At 42.9% G+C, this 22,808-nt stretch overlaps 1 pseudogene; it reads right to left on the bottom strand.

The window, feature by feature from the left end:
* The window catches only part of LOC125747774 (contactin-3-like), a 35,343-nt pseudogene extending 14,727 nt beyond the window's left edge, over positions 1-20,616 (bottom strand).
* Positions 20,617-22,808: the final 2,192 nt, after the last annotated feature.

Genomic DNA, 22,808 nt, shown 5'->3' with positions numbered 1-22,808 from the left:
ATCTATACATCAGCAGGCGCCACCAGAGTCTGTATCCAGGTTTTTGTGCCCCAACGTCCCTGAACCCATTCCCACTGAGCAGCTCCTCTGGGACCGGATAGAAGAGAACTTCTGTATAGGTTATACTCATATGAAGGCAAGAGAAGTTACACCACAAGGCGCCCATATGCTGTTGCCCTAAATTAAATCGGATGACAGAAACTAAACCTAGCTACATGCGCATATTGTATCATCGTCATGTATCATACATATTATTACTATAGTGGGACAATTCTGTCATAGTACAAGTTAATAAATGAATATATACAGTAATAAAAATGCTGTTAGTAAATCTTAGCTTCCATTTGATGACCAGCTGCTCCTGACTCTCCACCACCACTGACACAGAGATGTGCAGCTTCAGGCACTAGACACAAGGCAGCGATGCATATGAAGGGCTACTCTTCTGGGGTCCTTAGAGAGCTGGATGGAAAGTTACCACAACTCCCCGATAAGTTAACTTTAATTAAGGAAAGCTTAGGGTTAGCTGTATGTAATCTTAAACTATAATGATACATTGAGCCACAGATTATGGAGATTGTGATTATTAGGGAGGATTCCGATCATGTGTGCGTAGCTTAACTGGATTCTCAATGTACTGATGTCCAAAATATCTGTAATTTTAAAAGTGCAATGTTTTTAAATTTTAGCAGACAAGAAAATACATTAATCCCCCTTTAAAATTTACCTAAGCATACAGATTACAGATATACATAAATATGCAATTTGAGTCAAATGCTGTGTAAATTCCTTAATTACTGACTGTGACTGCACACCACAAATATACCGCATAAAAATCCCTAATCTGCATTGTGCTTGAACAATCTTTTTCGAAGCATGAAAGTAGACTAGGAATTCCTGCCGCTTTGGTCCTCAGCAGCTTCGACGGCCTGCTGGGGTCTCCTGTGGTAACCACCCTGAATATGTGATTCCCTAGAGGTTCAATTCAGCCACAATGGATACGAAACATCTGTCTAGGTCACAGAATCACGAACGAGGAATTCAAGAATCAGAGTCGAAATACATGGCAGTTCTCATCCACATCTGTTGCGCCACCATACTGGATTACCTGCCTGTACTGTCCATCTTCTAAATGATTCATTGTATCTTCTATACGGTGCCTTTTATCAAAGAGGATTAAAGAGAGGCAAACAAAAATCAGAGCGATAATGAATTATGGAATGTCACTGGAATTTTTATACATGGAAGTCATCACACTATTTAATCTAATAGCAACAAATCAGTATTCGATATTTTTCTGATGGGATTAAACGTGTGAAGCCACTATCCCAGCTGCATACAGCTGCATCCCAGCATTTGGTATCATGACTCTGCATTAACTGTCCATACCCGTTTTCACTCCCATCCAATGGAATAGGGTGTATGGGCCTGTACGATGTTTGCAGTGACAGGGCTGTGGTTATCGGGGTCGGTGCCCCAAGACAGCTGGGCAATCATGTCCATGTCCTCAACCACAAGCCCTTCTAGAGTACAAGGAGGCCCTGAGACACAAAGACTGCAGACACAATTCGTAAGGGACCTTGTAGGTCTATTGTACACATAAAAAGAAAAAAGAATAGCCAGTTGGGATGGTGTATAGCTCAGTGTGTTAGGATGCCGTGCTTTTCATCGGAAGGTCACCAGATCAAATCCCAAGATCTACAGAGTGATTTCACCATTGGGCCCTTGAACAAGACCCTTAACCCCAATGGCTATAGGAATTACCTGACCCTGCTTCCTAAATTTCATGTTACTTTGGGTAAAAGGATCTGCTAAAAAAGTGATTATGTAAAGTAGATAGATAATGTAAAGGAGGCTTCTCTGACCATGAAAGTTTAGATTATTATTCAGGAGACAGATTAGAGATTCTCCATCATGGGAATACAATAGATCCTCATGAACACAAAGTGTGAGATTTAAGCATTGATTTTGGATACTCCTAACTTCACACCAAGCTGTGGATATTTAACATCAAGCCCTGGAAGCACATTATGTAATACAGAATGTTCTACCAAATATTGTCATGTTTCTCGATGCATTATTCCATCCATGTTCCAGTCAAGCATGCTGAATGCATTACAGGAGATTACCTTCTACAATCAGCTCTGCCACTGCAGATGTGCCGTCCACTGCTATGTGGACCATGCACACATACTTTCCCACATGTTTTAGTTGAATGTTCCTGAGCAACAGATCTCCAGTAGAATCTTACCAACAGAGGATGAGAAAGACGTGCATCCAATGTAAAATGGAAGGAAGTCCCGTATTGTTGGTTTGTATCGTAAGAAACATCAGCCAGTCAAACTGTGGGGTGATGGAAATGTCTACCAAGGTGAATCTCATCAGCACAAACTCTGAAATTGAGGCCGATCTGAAATTCTTCTCACTCTATAGGATTTATCAGTGGGAGACATGAGTGGAGTTAGAGGGTGGAATGGAGAACTTCTCGGTTAGGTAATGCTCGGAATTTAAAAAATCCTTCATATGCTCAGACTGTATGCCATCCCAGTGTACGCAAAGTAATTACACTAAATCGTTTTGTGGTCCAGCCAGACACAGACATAATTCTCTTCTTAGATCAAGCTTGTTCTCATCCAATGAAATAATGTCAATCCGTCCTCCCTCTCCTCCCAAAAAAAAACATTTGCAGGTACATTAATGGACAGAAGTCTCTGCATATTCTAGCTATGCTTATATATGTAAACAAGGTATATAGACTTCTGACATTCTGCTTCTGCTTTTTTACATAGACTGCTTTCCCATTAAAGAACCATTTAAACATGGGATGTACAGTACAGTGGGATCTCGAGCAGCCTGACACCACGCTCTCTTCCACACTGACATCTGAGTTTCGAGGCAGAACAATGATCTTAGTTGGTTCTGTAGAAGAAAAATCTATATTACAGCACGCAAACCACACATACATACATAAATATTGCTGTATAACCAAGAGGTTTGTAGTAATTAGAATATTATACCATATTACCATTATAAACCACTTGGTTAAAAAAAATAAATGTTTCACGACAGCATTTGTGTGTCCAAACAGTCCCAACACCAGCTAGGAATTGTGTACGTGAGTGTACCTTCAGTACCTCTGTGAACACAAACATCTTTGTGGATCGCACATGAGGAGGCGGTGTGTAGAAGTGCCTTTAGAGGTCTCGTGTTCATTTATTTGCACAAACTGTGACATTTGTGTGAATAATAAAGAAAGGGATGAGGATAGCTCATTAAATGGGCCCTAATTAAAATGAAGTGTGATAGTGAGGAGTGGAATAAGTGTCCGCACTTTTCTTTGAGGTCGCTCCAAGTTTTAATGACAAAAGGATTAAAGACGTCTTTGCCTTTGGACACCTTTAGCATTCTGAAGAAACAAATAAATTGTGTAACGCCTTACTCAAATTGCCTCGAAAATGGAACATTAAAGTTATACAATCAGCTTGTAAGATGAAGAACATCTCCCAGCCCACTTTTAAAAAACAACAAAATTATAAAAGTGCAACGCTTGCATTTTTTTTTTAAGTTACGCAAGCAGGACGACGTGTGAATGGAGGAGACAGAAAACTCCTCCACAGATGCGGGAGATTTTCTCCACTTTCCTGTATGACCAATAACTCACAGCTGACAAAACCTGAGATGAGTTATGCCTCTGTCACACTAGCGGGACCATAAAACAACTATATATTTCATTATCAATTTCATGGTTGGGTTATTAGGATCCCCCCCCCCCACCCTGCCATGGTTTGAACCTTCTGCTTAAAAAGCAGTGGATTTTTGGTCCAGACAAATACCTTTTACCACCAGCATGCTGGAGCTGCTCGAGGCGCTGAAAGGGCTCAGCGCCATGCAGGTGTAGAGCTCTCAGTCGGTCTCACTGACACTGGTCATTCGGCGGCTGCCGTCCTCCATAACCATCTGCATGATTGGTGGAGGAACAGAAGTGGCTGCACTACTGTGAGGATGATAAGGGCTCACCTTGGAGACAGATGCACCCCCCTGCAGCACTTTATGGAGGAGATGATATGTGCAATACGTGACTATTTCCTTAGGAAATGTATGCAGATTAACACGGTTCAAATGCATTATTAGAAATCTGGATATAATGACAATAATGAACCCATCTATCACTTTTTAATCATTTGCAAAATATCTGAATATTTCCCACCATTCTTGCATACGGCAATTGTGTATGTTTTTATGTTGGGTGAATTTGCAGTGGAATGGCATGATACCGGCTCCTGAAAAGATTAAATGCGTGTATTGTAATATGATGCACAGCGGTACATTAGGGTCTAAGACGAGAGAGGTAGGGGTAGAGAGGTGCATTGTGGTACGGTGATTCAACCTGTAATGAATCTTGAGCTAGAGTCTTATCACCATACAGCATGTGTGCGATGCTATCAATCCACCTACGCTTATTTCTGAAAGGTAATGGAACAAGATATGGATATAGGGCAGGCTGAGTCGCAGAATTGTCTGCTAAAAATAAAAACACAAAGATTTAGATGATACTAGGAAAAAAATACACTTAATTAGAAAATATAGAAGATTTCACTCAATTACGATGATACACATAACTTTATTCCTGCATGGGAATCTACCAAAGGACCACTTTCCAGAGGTGTGTCACTATCACCACCATCATCTATCTGGAAAGTATTTATCCTGGTCAGGGTTGTGTAATATGCTAATATTGTATGTGTTTAAAAAACTAGTAATATAGTAGTATTCATTTAATTTTTTGTCATAATGTTATTTCTAGGAAGTTTCTGCTGAAAATATAGTGTATAAAACTTCCATGCTTCCATTTTCTGAAACTGCTTATCCTAGTCAGGGTCGCGGGGATCCAGAGCCTATCCTGCAGGCTACAGGAGCAAGGCAGGGAACAGCCCAGGATGTGGAACCAACCCGTCACAGGGCACAAAGCAGGGAACAACCCAGGATGGGGCGCCAACCCATCGCAGGGCACAAGGCAGAGAACAACCCAGGATGGGGCACCAACCCATCACAGGGCACAAGGCAGGGAACAACCCAGGATGGGGAACCAACCCGTCACAGGGCACAAGGCAGGGAACAACCCAGGATGGGGAATCAACCCATCGCAGGGCACAAGGCAGGGAACAACCCAGGATGGGGCACCAACCCATCGCAGGGCACAAGGCAGGGAACAACCCAAGATGGGGAACCATTCCGTCACAGGGGACAAGGCAGGGAACAACCCAGGATGGGTAACCAACTCGTCACAGGGCACAAAGCAGGGAACAACCCAGGATGGGGCACCAACCCATCGCAGGGCACAAGGCAGGGAGCAACCCAGGATGTTTGACGCACACAACATACACACGCAACACATGCACACAGCACTAGCCTGCATCTCGCCTACACAATTAAGCACACATCTACATATACTTGCACGCACCCATTCAAGCACACACTAAGATTTTATATGCTTGTATAGTTGTGTTACTGTTTGCACGCTTTAATTTTGTTTATTCCTTTCTGAATCTATCCACTTCTTTTTTTCTTGTTTCTGCCTTTTTTTTCTCCTTTTTCTTCTTTTTCCTTCTTTTTTTCCCCCTCCTAATACTGTATGTTCCTCCTCTACGGCCAGCTCACCCACTGCAATGTTTTTACATGTGTTAAAAATCCATCCATCCATTTTCCAAACCGCTCATCCTACTGGGTCGCGGGAGGTCCGAAGCCTATCCCGGAAGCAACGGGCACGAGGCTGGGAACAACCCAGGATGGGGGGCCAGCCCATCGCAGATGTGTTAAAAATTAAATAAATAAATTAAATTAAAATAAAAAGAAATCGATCAACATGAGGGGCCTATACAGAGCTTATAGAGCCCCTCATGGTAAAGCAAACATGTTTGGCACAGCAATGCATTCAGACCATGATTCTGCTTGCTAAAGCACCCAGGATGGGGCGACCAACCCATGGCAGGGCACAAGGCAAGGAACAACCCAGGATGGGGCGCCAACCCATGGCAGGGCACAAGGCAGGGAACAACCCGAGATGGGGCGCCAACCCATGGCAGGGCACACTCACACACCACTCACTCGCAATGTGCACTGATGGGCAATTTGGCAACTCCAATGAGCCTCAGCATGTTTTTGGACTGTGGGGGGAAACCGGAGTACCCAAAGGAAACCCCCACAACAACACGGGGAGAAGATGCAAACTCCACACACATGGAACTCATGTGTCCCCTGTGCACCACCGGGCCGCCCTGCACAAACTGCTCTCATACCAAATAGTAAATACATGAATTATTAATTCACAAACACACATTCTTCTTGATATGTTTATTTTTCCACCCTGCAAACTGCGTTCACCCTTTATACTTGTTTCTATGAGAGCCTTTTCAAAACCAATCAATTCCAAGTTAGGGGCCTGGGTGGGCAGCTGGTGTGATTTATGGAAATGCTAAAGGCACTTAACCATGCGTATTGATTTAGCAAAATTCACACAAGAGACACTAAGGGGTTTCTTATTTTTCTGCTTTATCACATAGGATACAGCAGTTTCCTAAGTGTTGCACATTTCTAGATGACCTAATAGTTCATATCTGGTAGGAACAGCTATAAAACTATGATAATTTCACTTATTTCATAGAAATAAAGAAGTCATCCTGCAGATGAGCACAACGCGTTGAGGCAGACGGTCCAGACCCGGTAATGGACTGTCAGGATAGTACCAGCAGGCCACGGAAGCATCAAGCCTTGTAGGCACTGTTACGGTTCTTAAGCAGAAAGACGTAAGTTCTGGGTGAGGACCTGCAGGCGACACACAGACTGCATGCTCAGCAAAATGGTGGGCAGGTATGTAGAGATGGAAGACAACAGTAATTGAGAAAAAGGTCCATGTTAGAGAGACAAACTGATAATAGAATCCAGTTCTTCATCATCATTTCCTATTTTTGTTATTAATAGCGCAAAGGCCTGACACATCCGGGGAAGTGGGTTTGATTGCCGTCCTGACGTTCTCTGTCTGGGGAGTTACAGTAGCATGCGCTTCCTGCGTCCATGTGAGCGACAGCTCTGTTTTCCTCACAAGGCCAAGCACATGCAGGGGTCCGGGCACCGTGTGAGCGTGAATTTTACGAAAGCCCACAGCGGGAGTAAAACCACAATATCGTGACTGTTGATTCCTCTGACGTAACGTAAATGCCATAAAGAACAGAATTAGCACGCTGGCTATTTAATTCTAAATCTCGCATTACCAAACTTTTCTCCTTGAGGGTTGAACTTTGCCTCTCAATTGCTTTATTGCAGTAATTATCTGGTCAATCCTCTGAGGCACTACCGTTCATAAATAATACTCACGGATAATGGAAACCAGATGATGGCATACATATTCAAAGGACGTAGTATTATTTGCACCAAGCACCAATATTTATTTATTTAAAATAAATTTCACATGATAATATCAGCGAGGGTGGCAGGGTAGGTCAGTGGACCTCCAGGGTTGAAACTTTGGATCTATCCTCTGCTCCATCCCTGCTGAGCTTGCATGTTCCCATCAGCTATTCTACTTTGCTCCTGCAGCCCTGACTATCTAAGCTGCCCGCAGCATGTGCCTGGTGACAGACACCCCCAGGATGCACCCCAGTTTTCTTTCCAGGCTCCTCTGGAAAGAATCACTTCTTTAAAAAATAAATAAGTACAGACGCTCCTCTACTTACGAACTTTCAACTTACGAACTTTCAGACATACAAACGAAGAGGACCGTATGTCCAAATTGTGCTCATTGGGCTGCCCTTTCCTGTCTGCAACATCAATTTGTTTTCTGCGTGCCAATTCCGCCCAGTACGACTTCTGGCTGCTACTCCTGTCACGCAGCAGCGTAGCCTGCGTACTCCCAGCATCCTAGTTCTTTGTACTAGCATATACCCTTAAAAAGATGTTAAATAATGATTTACGAACATTTAAAATTACAAATGGCCGTTCGGAACATATCTCATTCATAAGTAGAGGAGCGTCTGTACTTGCTAATGAGTAATAAGTACTGACCTTCAACACTAACACTGTACAAGAAGTGGATAAACTGCAGCTCCTACAGGAAAACTATAGTGGCCATCAACTGATACCATCTGCAGTGAATAACTTCACCAGGTGTACAATACATGAGGCAGCAACCAATAAAAAAACATTTAACCATTAAGACTGGCAGTTAAGCCCTTACTCACCCCTAGATAACATGTTTAGAATAAACCCACGAGACATATAGGGATTCCACTCTCGGTATGAACTTCTGGAGTGCTGCCAAATGGAATTCTGGAAATCTAATAGCAGTGAGTGAAACGGCTCCTTGCCCAGAAGCACTAAGGCCTAAACGAACAGCTGTGCTAATGAGAGCCGCATTTAATATGAACCTGCAGTATAAAATATATGTGAAGTGAGCACTTGAGCAGCAATATCACCTTCCCAAGCGAGAGAATGTCCTCAGTGGCTGTGTCAGTGCTGCAGCTAGCGGTCGTGCACCTCGTGGTTTTTACCACATACAGTAGGTCTCCCAATGGCCGCGTGGGACCTGTTACGGGCACTCAGGAGTGGTACCACCAGAAAGGTTCTGCACCTGCGGCCACCCTGCAGGGATCCTCCATCCTCCTTCCAAGAGAAAGACGCCTTTTGAAAAGGTGTGGGGGCGACTACCCACCGCCCTCTCTGGACTGACACAGACAGCATTACTGCGCTCATAGAGAAATCTGGAGGAGATGCTCATAGGCAAAACAATACTCAGGACCCCCCCCCCCCCCCCCAATGCCTAAGGTAGGGCCACAAATATTACATTTAAATGTCAACTCTATAATGGATTTATAATTATGCTAGTACATTACACTTAAATGACTGACTTGTTCCGACTTGATTGCTTTTGATTAGCCGTATCTAAAGTGCATAATATGTCAAACTATTTAATCATGTCAACACATAGGTGTCTCGCGAGCTGCTTGAGTGATGTGATGTTTGTTCTAATGTCAGATCTTGTATTACACAATCCTCACCCACCAACAACCTTGAGTTCAGCGCTGGCATAGATTTCTCCATCATCCTTCTCTGCCAAGCACTGGTACATCCCAGAATCCATCAGGTTGAGGTTATAAATGGATAATTTACCACCATCTACTTGGATTCTGTCCTAGTGAAAAATATGCACAAATGATTCAGTCCATATATAAACTGTCATTCATATGAATGCATATATAAGTATGATAAAATTCCAGAGCTGATCATTTAATACTCATATCAAAACACTTTTCCAGTTTTTTTCATTACTTGTACTGTTGTATTTATATCATCCATCATCAATAAAAGCCTCAATTTGTGACAGTCTCAGGTAATCAGTCAGTTACAAAACTAGTCAAACAATCACTGAGAACACTGACAAACATGTCAATGTTCACTGGCATGTTTCACTGGCAATACAACCACTAAAATAAAAGAGAAATTTGCAGCGGGAATATTAAGAGATGACTGTTGCATACGGAAAAATGAAAACAGTTCACACTCTGGAAGTTTGCTGGAAGATCCTGCATTTGCACATCCATTTATCATACTGAAGAAAGCTAAATGCTGTGGGAATGACAGCAGCGCATTCCCTGGACAGTCCAGTTACCCCTTCAAACCCCAACACCTCCCATAGAACCATCTACAATTTAGAGCCCTCCTGCACACTATTCAAAAAAATCTTTATTAAAAGCTTTGTGTGACTTGTCTCGATGTAATCACATGTACCTTCACACAGAAAAAAGGACCAATTTATATCTTTGATTGTACAATTACTTACCAGTGGGGCACTTAAGGATCCGGAAATTGTATCCTAGCTGTAGGTACAATTGGCAAGACATTTTTGTACCATTGGAGGTACATTACCTTGGATTACAAAACTGCACGAGAGCGGTACCCTGACAGTGCACTGACACTGCTTTCACTTTGGTATGATTTGTCTCAAAGTGAAACAGCCCCCAATTCATCACCTGCACAATGTTCAAGGGAAGTGTGAAAAAGGTCCATCAAATACTTTTAGAGTTACTATCTTCACAATATCAAGAATCTTCTGCAGCCTCCCTTTCCCTACTTTCCCAGCGCTGCTCCTTCAGTTTTGGTGCAATTTTTCGCGATGTAAAACCAAGTGTAGATCTTCATCCATATAATGTTTATGTGAAGTGATAATGCAGTAAGACCCATCATATACTTTTTGAATTATCAATTTCATAATGAGGGGCGGCACGGTGGTGCAGTGGTTAGCACTATTGCTTCACACCTCTGGGACCCAGGTTCGAGTCTCCGCCTGGCTCACATGTGTACGGAGTTTGCATGTTCTCCCCATGTCGTCGTGGGGTTTCCTCCGGGTACTCCGGTTTCCCCCCACAGTCCAAAGACATGCTGAGGCTAATTGGACTTGCTAAATTGCCCGTAGGAGTGCATGTGTGAGTGAATGGTGTGTGAGTGTGCCCTGCGATGGGCTGGCCCCCCATCCTGGGTTGTTCCCTGCCTCGTGCCTCTTGCTTCCGGGATAGGCTCCGGACCCCCCGCGACCCAGTAGGATAAGCGGTTTGGAAAATGGATGGATGGATGGAAGCTCAAAATGCCAAATGTCTTCTGCAGTCTCCATTCCCTTTGCTGTCACTGATGGTGTTGCTTCAGTTTTGGCGCAATTTGTTTAAAAATTCGATCAGTTCCAGAAGAGTAGAAGATTGCTTTTAAGGGGGGACCAAATCAGCACCAAAGCCCCACCCCCCTAAACACATAGTACTCCCACAGTACTGGTAGGGGCATGTTTTTACCATCCATACCTAAATCCACACCATTGTCTTCACCAACACAACGTGTCAATATAATGGGTTAGATACTTTTTGAGCTTCACACTAAGCAGACTGAGTGCCTGATACCCCCCTTCTCTTTGCTATCACGACGTGGTGCTGCTGCAATTTTGTTATGAATTTTCTCAAAATTTTATCAGTATCAGGTCTTCTTCCCATAAAGTCTGTTTTCAAAGTCTGGAAAAAAATTTCCAACTACTTTTTGAGTGACCATGCTAGCTAGAAAGGTCCAAATTCCATATGTATTGTTGGTGTGGAGAATACAAATATGACGCATATACACTATACTGTATATACACACTATACTTTGCCACTGGCCATTCTTCAGCCATCTGTACAGTGGCTTAGGCTTCCCACTGGCTCCACGTTCCCAGGAAAGGTCTGCTTCAAAGGCCACATGGGTGTCTTTCAACGTCTGAATCCATTGCAGCTGTTCAACATCTGTAAGGGAATACACTAAGCTCGGGTTTCACATGAATTCAGCATATTAGGGGAAGTCTGAAAACTGTTACAAAGCACATTGTAAGGAATACGTGCACAGCTACTCCTTGAACGAAATCAGTATACTGTATACATTTGCATGTACTTTTCGTACCACCTAAGGGTGTAATTGATAGCCTGTTTATTTCTTTTCTCCATGCACAGTAGCGGCTAGCAGAATTCATACAGACAAGCAACAGCTTGGAAATCGTAAAGCAGAACGGTAAAACACAACAAATTAAATTGACATCTTATAGGTTTCATGGCACTCTTTAATAAAATGAACAAAATCATTATCAAATCCCATTCTATGATTTGTGAAACAGCCATTCTAATCAGACTTACTTTGCTGAACTTTGGACGAATCGAGATAAAGCCACTCTGGATGAGTTATGAGGTATGCTTAATTATCTGACATTCGATTAGATGTCACTCTTTGATCTAACTGATAAGAGTCAGGGAAACCCAAATGCACTTCACAACAGAGACAAGAATTCTTATACATAATAAAATATTTTCTAAGCCTGAAAGCAAATATTTCTTTTTCACACTTTTAAAAACAGCACATCATTTTAAACTTCTAATCTGGCAAAAATGTCAGTGAATGTTGATATCATAGACAGTTAGCTGTCATTTTCCAGCACTTCATGCCCTGGTATTCTCTGTCATGCATTCAAAGGAGCCAGCATCTTCTGGTTGGAAGTATGGGATTTCAAGGGTGTTGTTGTGGCTGTTGATTTTGATCTTTCAGGAAAAGGATTTCTGTCTGTTCTTCTCCATGTCAAAGCAGGTACTGGGCTACAGTACAGTAGATCAAGCAGAAAGGACAGGTAAGTCACCTGCTTTTCCAAATGAAACAAAACGCCTGTCGTTCAAGGGAAAGATATGGCGAGTGGACACTGGAAAAACATTCAAAATATCTTCTCCAGCTTGATCCATATAGAGTGTGGCTATTGAGGGTTAAGTGCCCGTTGGAGGATGACAGGCATTTCTCTGGACACCCTGCCAGGATGCTGATATAACTTGAGACCTACTTTTCCCATGCAAAACATTCCAATTTCACAGACGATCCCTTTTGCGGAGTAGGCTTCAGAGCTGCAGGGATGCAGAAAGAAAAGATTTTAAAGATGTTAACCGTTAGCGTTATAAAGTTCAGCTTCTCAGACTAACTTCACTGCAACCTGTGGCCCCGTGTGGAAGATGAAATGAAGGACAAGAAGAGGTTTCCCATCTACTTTCTGATTTCCCATCCATTGTAGAGTTAGGAAGATATAAGGAATAGATGATATCTACACACCTAACTGTGCTATGATCAGCAATTGAACTTGTCCATTCATGCAGGAAATTAAGGTCAATACAAGTGCTAAACCCAGCATGTTTGTGCGTTTTGTGACTGTGGGAGGAAAATTCAGACATACTGTAGGCATTAACCCCACTGACAAGAGTACAGAGCACAAGTCAGCACTACCTGGAATAAGGAATGCATTACAACTGCATATGAGAAAAAAAAAAAAAACAAATGTTTTAATCAGCTGAGACAGTAGTTCATCCATTGCTCACATTCAGTGTACCACAGCATTGTGCCACTGATACTAGAACAATAAGTACAATTAGCAGCTCACCATCACTGCTCAGGAGCACTGGCATGGGGGAGCTGAACCCTGTACTGTTCGTCATCAGGTGTCTCACTACACAGGTATAGATTCCTACCCCTGAAGCATCCACCTTTGCGATGTACAAAATTCCTGTCTTCTGGGACACAAAGCTTCGAAGGTGTTGCTGAAGAAATTTTGATTTAATTTAAATCTCTAAAAACAAACCAAAATTCAAGGATGAAATAACACACTCAGCTGTAAAACCCTCTCACTTACCGAAATACTGAACCATTTCCTTCTGGTCAGCAGCTGGTGCTCTCTCTGGGTGTGACAATGATGCAAAGGATGAGAATCAATATAGAATTTCCCCCTCCAGCTGAGAAGACTTTAGAAGACTTTAAGATTGGGCTAGCACCCTATCGGTGCTCTCTGGAGACTCTTCCTCTGGCTCATCTCTGAAAATCCGCTGTCCTGGTGAGCAGTGCATTTGACGAGAAAATGTCCCAACACAAGGTCCACATCATGAGAGCTTCACATTAGCTAAATGGTGGAATTTCTGAAGCAAACACATATGCTCCAGGAAAGACTGTGTCTGGAGAACAATTGGTCATTGCTGGGGGGAAAACTGCCCTGGTTTTATTTATTTTTTTTTATATACTGTAAGCATTTTTCTTGGTCAAGCTGTTCCCTGCTATTTTTTTGCCAAAATGCAGCCATATTAATTGTGGAAACCATTTTCATTGCGGAAGCTTTGCCTTGATGACAATAAGATAATGGCTAATTTATAATGTGCTCTGTTTACGAAATTACTGTCAATACAATCATTTAAATGTAATTCTGTACAAGGATACTAACTCAGATACTACATGGGACACTTTTTCTATAAGCACTTTCACCAAAGCTTCTACATCAACAGGCAAGACCAGCCAACAAAGCCAAGAGCTTTACTGACTACAAAACAAGGAATGGAGTCCAAAGAAACAGTCAGCAAAGTACCAGGTCTCCTGAACCAGGTCACCACCGGTCGGGGAACCCAGGTTCCTTAGCCCCACATGGAGGATGACCAGGTGCTTAGTGTTGATGGGATTTGGCAGGAAAGGGTTTCCCAGCATGAGAAGAAGTGCACAGAATGCAGGTGAGTAGGGTCAAACACAAGACAATGGAACAGACTCACCCAGTCAAGGGACAGGATAACCAAGAAACCAGATGAGAAAAACCAGCCCGAATATTCACCCAAGTCAAACAACCAGACAAACCAGACAAAAGTGTAGTGAAGCAAACAAGACCCAAGGGCCAAACAAAAGTGTGAGGCAAGCTGTGGTGGCTGTCTGTTTACACAGTCACTGGAACTCATTAACTGCTGGTGCTTCTGGGTGCTGTCGATTTGCATTCCCTCTGGAATGCCCAAGCCTGGAAGTGAGTTCCACCTGATTTGTAGACCGTTATGAAACCAGAGCTCCATTTAACAAAACAGAGCATGTCAGGGTCTGGGGACATCAGGTCCAAATGAAGAAACTTTTATTAGAGTGAGGAAGAGGGAAAAAAAGGCATCATAGTGAGAAAAATATTATATCCTAGAGCCTCTTTTCTGTTGCCTGGGCAGTTAGTCGCTTTTGCCTCCTTGTGGGACAGAGTGAATTAAAACAATTAAAGCTCTCAGAGTGCGGTGACAGAAATGTTGAAAACGGCGGAAAGTCATCAAGTTTTACGAAGGATCTCATAACGACAAAAGTAACATATAAGAGTCTTTGAGAATGAGACGTAATGGAGGTAAATAGCTAAGAAAAAGCAGAGCGTGAAGTTGTGCTTCCTGCCACTGACGGAGGCAGACGGCAGGGAGGGTGCGCTAATCAGCAGCGCACACCTGAGCGCCCGTGCAGCTCTGCATGGGAGAAATGCACCATTGTAGACGCAGTACAACACTGCCCGAATGGCTCTGATGCCTGTATTACCTGCTACTCTTAAAACGTTTTTTTAAAAAACCTGCACTCTCCCCACACACTCCATCTTGCTACACTAAAAATGACTCAAGGAGAAGGAACTTCACTTGTGTAGAACATCCTCACTAACATTATCAGGGGAAAAAATCGGCAGGAAACAGACGAGGACTTGTTTGGTTCGAGGGTGGTTAGGGAATGCGTACTAACGGGATACATTAGCACTTACACGCTATGACTGCTAAAGTCTTTGAGCCCTTTGACTCCCAGTGACATTTTCACTGAACAAGGTCATTCGCTGTTGCATTGTTCACATGACCTACATACAGTATTTATTAGTAGTTGAGCGGAAGTTGCCACGAGAGACGAGTGTAACTCCGAGGATTGAGACTATGCCAGAAAGGGCGTACCTCCAGAGTGATGCAGAGGAGCACGGAGCAGCACCACAGCCTGACCCTCTTGCACATTTACCACGCTCCCGGCTTGCTGCTAAAGTTCTGCATATCTGTGAGAACAAAAACACGTCTTCAAATAATCCAGGCATGCGGCCCTGCCATTGTTTGAGTGACTATTACATCATCTTACAGTCACTCACAGCATACTCATACAGTAAGTGTTTCTGGCAGAAAATACATAAAGTACAAAATACATCAGGCCTTCCATCTCACCCCATCGTGTTAGGCTTTTATGAAATAATAGATGAAAAAATCCTAGGACAGAAACTACACTTCGTGACTAAAAACCCTCAAAATGTGTAATATAGTGCTCTTTGAAAGGAAAAGCTTATCTTGAGAATAAAATCCTAACTTACATTTCTCATAAAACATGCAGGGGCCACAGCACAATTGTGCCTTGCTTCCTAAGATAATTCACATTCAGTCTTTCATTTTTTAAAACATGTGTCCATTAGACAGCATTGGAAAGTGTGTTAAAAGCCTGTAAAGTGGGGAAAAAAGAAAAGGTGAGAACTGGATTTCTGCCAAAAACAGTCACTGTGCCATAGCTAATGGCTAATGTGCCCTTAGCCTTCAAACTGATTTCAATAATCTATTAATCCACCTCTTTTAATATTAGTATAAGGTGGTGGAACAAGCTATTACATTTTCATCCAGAGTGACCTAATTACTTCATTTTTAAAAACAGCTGAATTTTATCAGACAAAACCTTAAATGTGAGCCACTTAATCAGTAAATGTCTTTGCAGGCCTCCATTTGAATTGGAGCATAAACTGTGCAATGAACTTTACTTCAGACTCTTTAGTTTATTTGCATGTTTTGTTTTTTTTTATTATGCATAGAACTTTGTGCATCACATGCGATACCCAGGGCATGCATTTTTTGTGGTGTGACATGGTATTGCATACCTGCATATGTAAGTAATACAGATAAAAAAAATAAACAAACACAATAAAATAGCTATTATGCCTAAAGTGGCATTGCTATAATTAAAAACAGCCAGATTTTAGTTTCTGTTCACAGTTCCCTTGTAACCTGATTGCCAGTTAGACTTATTTTAATTATGGCCAAGTTATCCTCAGTAAATACATATATCTTTGTACATATAAATACTTCCAAGTCAGCTAGCCTGTTTCAGTCACTCTGGCTTTTCTGATGGTTTTTACGCTAATGATTATGCAGTGGTCTAACCATTAAACAGTGCCCAGTGTTGCTTCTTTGAAACAGCATGTGGCAATCATCCATCCATCCATCTATCCATCCATCCATCTATCCATCCATCCATCCATCCATTTTCTGTAACCACTTGTCTTATTCAGAGTCGCAGGGGGTTTGGAGCCTATCCTGGAGGCTACGGGCACAAGGCAGGGAACAACCCAGGATGGGGTGCCAACCCACCACAGGGCACACTCACTCTGTGGAGTTGGTAACTGGAAACCTGGAGGACCCAAAGGAAACCCCAGAATGACACGGAGAGAACGTGCAAACTCCACACACATGGAACCTTGGCAGAGGCGTGAGGCAATAGTGTCAAGTACAGCACCTGCATGCTACCAAATTACAGGCCTTTCATGGATTATTTCAGACTAATGGGCAAATATACATTTTTGGAAATTTTTATGTCTAGTTGGAGAATCTACAAATTACCTTTTGAAAAAAATGAATTATTCTCACTCATATTAAATGTTTATTAAAGAACAATTTGATTTAACATCAGCAACCAATTGTGCATGATGCAAGTTGACTTAACGACGAATATCACATTGATGCTTACTGCCAATTAACTGCATGTAAGCGTTTGCTTTTCTGTCTTTTACAGGAAGGGATGAATGAAACTGATGGAAAGAGGCTGGTTACTCATTTTCAAGATTCTATTTAAAAGTAACATTAGCATTTTTTAAATCGGAATGCACCTGTAGTGAAAGCGTTTAAACTCAAAAAGCAACAGAAATCAGGCCTGCCGCACTTCTTAAAATGGTCTATCACTGGCAGGAAGTCAACCTTGTGACACAATTAGAAGAAGCTCTCTTACATGCAAACTGCACTTTGGCCTTCCTGCCAGTGGTGCCTAGGGGATTACTGGCGATACACTGATATATTCCTCCATGTTGCGTCGCTTCTGGGCTGTTAATCAGCAGGTTTCCTTCTGTCAGCCTGCACTCTGAATCACCGCCTATCGCAATGTCTTCTCCATTAAATTTCCACCTGTGAAGCAATTTCAGTCCATTTTTTCATACAATACAAAAATTTCAAACAGATTCATTACTTTCTGAAGTATGTCTGATAAGCACTAGCCATTTATCAGCAATAAAATGTCTGTGTTACGTCACACGTTTTCAACTGTGGTAAATCTTTAAGCAATTTGACTAGAATGGCAAAATTACTCACCTATAACCTGGCATTGGGTTGCCCTTGGCTTTACAGTTAATGAAGACCACACTGTCATCACAGTTCAATGGAAAAATAATGTCACTTGGTTCTTGAGTAAAGCGAGATCCATGCAGTAAAATAATTTTTAAAATGCAGTATTAGAGTTAAATTTGTAACAATATACAAACAATGCAAAAAAGGAATAATCATCCATCCATCCATCCATCCATCCATCCATCCATCCATCCATCATCACGGTGAGACTGATTCCTATCCCAAACAGTGCAGGTCAAAAGGCTATCAAACTCCAACTCCCTGGATAGGATTCCTGTGGGGCAATGTCTTCAACCAAGCACTTGGCATTTTTCCAAGTAATTTGCTGTTTTAAATGACATCTTACATGGAATCTTTATAAATCTGTTGACATAAATCCATCAATTTTACAATGCTTTTCCAGTACTGTGGTAAAATAGATATAACTTATAAATACACATTTATTTTATATTGCTGGAACTGCAACAAGAAAGTAAACAATAGAGCAGCATGCTGGCTAACTGAGGAGCACCGGTGCCTCAGACAGGGCAGAGGTTTGAGCTGTGCTCCCTCTTTGCATGTTTGCATGATTGCATATTCTCTCCCCATGCATGGGTGCCTCAGACAGGGATGAGGTTTCAGCTGTGCTCCGTCTTTGCATGTTTGCATATTCTCTTCCCATGCATGGGTGCCTCAGACAGGGCAGAGGTTTCAGCTGTGCTTCCTCTTTGCATGTTTGCATGATTGCATATTCTCTCCCCATGCATGGGTGCCTCAGACAGGGATGAGGTTTCAGCTGTGCTCCGTCTTTGCATGTTTGCATATTCTCTTCCCATGCATGGGTGCCTCAGACAGGGCAGAGGTTTCAGCTGTGCTCCCTCTTTGCATGTTTGCATGATTGCATATTCTCTCCCCATGCATGGGTGCCTCAGACAGGATGAGGTTTCAGCTGTGCTCCCTCTTTGCATGTTTGCATGATTGCATATTCTCTCCCCATGCATGGGTGCCTCAGACAGGAATGAGGTTTCAGCGGTGCTCCCTCTTTGCATGTTTGCATGATTGCATATTCTCTCCCCATGCATGGGTGCCTCAGACAGGGATGAGGTTTGAGCTGTGCTCCCTCTTTGCATGTTTACATGATTGCATATTCTCTTCCCATGAACGGGTGCCTTCAGACAGGGCAGAGGTTTGAGCTGTGCTTCCTCTTTGCATGTTTGCATGATTGCATGTTCTCTCCCCATGCACAGGCGTCCTCTGGACACTCCGATTTCCCCCTACAGTCCAAAGACATGCAGTTAGGTTAACAAGTGTCTCCAAACTGCCCAGGAGTGTGCAGTTCTTTGTCTGTGCCCTGTGATGGACTGGCATCCCATCCAGGATGTACCCCAGCCCTGTACCCTGTGATGGACCGGCATCCCATCCAGGGTGTACCCCAGCCCTGTACCCTGTGATGGACCGGCATCCCATCCAGGATGTACCCCAGCCCTTGTGCCCTGTGTTGCCTAGCAGCTGGAAGATGTATGGAAGAGAGCAAGGCTGTAGGTTTGGTTTCGACATTGGTAGGGTCCAAATCAGCCCCCTGCCCCCCTAAATACATACAGTACTCTTGCAATATTAGCAGGGACACACCCCAACCGTCTACACACAAATCAATGCCCTTGGAGGAAAGAAATCAGAGGCACTTGATGTATGAAAGGCAATAAAATTTTTGTAAAAGTCACTTATTACTGCACACAGTGACTAAATAACACACCAAATTTCTGGTCTATTCAAATAAAAAAATGATTTAAAGGAACCTAATGGTTTTAGAAAAAAAGCAGGTAATGAAATGATATGTCCCTTTGATAATTTCTAACGTACCTGCCCATTACGTTCCACATTCATCTCTCCAAGCATTTTGTATGTCTACTGCATTTTCTTTTTTTTTTTTTAATTATCTCAGTGACAACTTTCGTCCACAGGTCCCTGACCCTGCCAAAGCAAATGCTAGGGCTACCTTTTGCATCACAAGCTAATTGACAAGGAAAGAAGAACCGAGAGGGAAGGCGAAGATCTTTCATCTGAGGCAATGGCCTTCCTGCCACAGCTCACAGGCAGTTGCCTGACTGACGTGTAATGAATTAATAAACCTTTCACTTAAAGACCCATTGATTTAAGAAACATGGTGATATCGCCCCCGAGGTAAAAGAAAGCCTTGTTTTCTTACATGATGTGGTAACTGGGTAGATGTTCTTTGACGGCCTTGAAGCAGCACTGGTGACAGTGGTAGGGACTGGGGTACCATGTTAGCACCATCCTGCAGATGCATGGCTGAAAAATCATAACGGCATGTAGCAAACAAAGGAGGACAATCGCTAAACAGCACAAAAGCCCAGCCTCAAAAATGACCAAAGAACTGAATCAGCTCCTTTGTGACCCAGTCCCAACAATAACTGCATACGGTGAACTTCAGAGAGCTGTAATAACAGGGCGGGCAGCCACTGAGAACAGCTAGTGCTCATTTATGCAGAACAATAAGTGGCAAGTGTGTGATCCTGCACATCAGGTAATTTGAAAGTACAGCCTAATACTTTTTTGAAGTTTGAGGAAGTCACTTCCTTAAGTATAAAAAGAGTTCTTAATGAAAGATGAGGGACAGTATAATCCGAGTGGCATTATATAAACAAGTTACTGTCAGGAAAAAAAAAAATCAAGATTTACTTTAAAAAAATAAATGAGAACAATAAAATGACTACATTCAAAAAATGTGATATGGATCCCTTAAAAAGTCTGCATATCAGGTGTTATATCAAAGATACTTGTGGGACACCTTACCTGCAAGGCTTTCCATGAGTGGCAGGAGGATTAACAGTTCCCATGGCAACAGCATCCTCAGTCTCCAAGGTCAACAATTTTCTTCCCATCCGATCATCAGAGTGCAGAAGGCTTCCTCTGAAAACTCCAGCCTTTTTTCTGTGTAGGGGAAAAATGGCACTGGGAAATGCATCTGTTATATGCATAGATTGTGTGTTTTTAATGCATCTGGAGCCCTGGAAAATCAGCAGGCCATTAATAATTCATTCATCCAAATAAATGGAGCTGGGGTCCCACGGCAGAGCTGATACTGAATGTACACACAATGCAGCTACAATATCTCAAAGGAGCCAGTGAGCAGGAAACTCACCAGCTTACAGCGGCACGAGACAAGTGCAGCTCTCTGCCGTGGGCAATGTTGGAAAAAAAAGAATAAGTGGCATACTCTCACTCATTTTATCTAGCCATTTATTGGCTGAAAAGACCAATGTGAGGTATATGAAGCAGTTTAAAAGGGCAACAAAGATGACTGTGAAGTGAAACATGTGAAATTAAGCTGCCCTTTGTTTAGGAGGGCTGGGGGAGTAAATCTATCTGTTCCTTCACAGTAGATCAGCCAGACATGAAATCCACTCTGAACTATGTGGGAAAGCACAGCAGCCCAGAGCCCCCCAATGTGTACATTCCAATATTTGCCTCCTGTATACATTCTCTTTACATGGCAGCCATTGTTTTTTCCCCCTCACCTATCTATGCTCTTATTACGCTGTTGTTTCCAGGCTATACCAATCAGTGAAGATACAATAACTCTGAAAGTGGTGAATAAGCACTTTCAAATTCTTTTCAGAACACTTTAATTCATTAAAGTGGTATTTATACTGCTGTTTGGGATACGATGAGTATGTGTGTACGAAAAGGACAACTGAATATTTATACTAGAGGGAAGGTACAGTCAACGATTTCCTTTCCTTATGAGTGTCGTTGTGAGTGTTGATTAACCATTAAATGTCTGGGTGACTCTTTGTCATGAAGGTAATTTCCAGCAGGACCTCGGCTCTCCGTGACCATGTCCTGACAGAGTCATCTGTATTGAGAAGTAAGCATCTGAATCCACACAGGAAATCAGCGGTCCTGTAACCTGTGTGATTGACCATCTTCCGGACCCTCCCTCTGTGAAGATGTGGCATCCCAGCTCACAAGCTTGACTTCTTAGAGAGGTGCTATTTATTATTTTACAGTATTAGTTTTAGTACAGAAAGAACGACAACTAAACTAAACAATCAACTAATAAGCAAGCCTAATGCTCTGTTTGGGAGTTGCGGAGGGCGTTGTCCATCAATTTTCTGTAAGCACTTGTTCTATCCAAGGATGAGGGCGGCCAAGAGACTATCCCAGAGGCTACAGACACAAGGTAGGGAACAACCCAGGATGGGGCACCAACCCATCACAGGGCACAAGACAGGGAACAACCCAGGATGGGGCACCAACCCATCACAGGGCACAAGGCAGGGAACAACCCAGGATGGGGCACCAACCCATCACAGGGCACAAGGCAGGGAACAACCCAGGATGGGGCACCAACCAATCACAGGGCACAAGGCAGGGAACAACCCAGGATGGGGCACCAACCCATCACAGGGCACAAGGCAGGGAACAACCCAGGATGGGGCACCAACCCATCACAGGGCACAAGGCAGGGAACAACTCAGGATGGGGCACCAACCCATCACAGGGCACACTCACACCTACTACCAACATACTACCAACTTGGTAACTGCAATCCACCTCACAATGTTTTTGGACTGTGGGGGGAACCATAATACCTGGAGGAAATGCCACAATAACACGGGAGAGCATGCAAACTCCACACATGAGAAACTATGGCAAATAATCAAACCCTGGTCCCAGAGGTGTGAGGCAACAGTGATAATCACTGCACCATTATGCTGGCCCAAGGGGGGGGGGGGGTTGTCTGTGTGATAAAATTATAAGATAAAATAATACTGACCAACAATGCAATTTTAACTATGAACATATAGACCTTTGGGCAGCCCATACAAAAATTCTGCTTTAACATCAGTTGAAGTTTCCTCAAAAGGCCAATCGTAATGAAAGTTATGTAAGTAAAAACCACTGACCCAAAGACAAATACAAGCAGATCATGCTCAGGATGGAAAGATGTCATGTGAGAATGATTCTGATCATGATGCTCAATTATTAATTCCAGGAAGACCTGAGGACGCTGACCTTCCCAGGCTCTGTTCCCCAGGCGCCCCT

Source organism: Brienomyrus brachyistius, chromosome 8 (genome assembly GCF_023856365.1).
Source record: "Brienomyrus brachyistius isolate T26 chromosome 8, BBRACH_0.4, whole genome shotgun sequence".
In the NCBI taxonomy this organism is placed as follows: domain Eukaryota; kingdom Metazoa; phylum Chordata; class Actinopteri; order Osteoglossiformes; family Mormyridae; genus Brienomyrus; species Brienomyrus brachyistius.
Note: the sequence above shows the minus strand (reverse complement) of the source record. Positions and strands in the feature narration are given on the sequence as shown.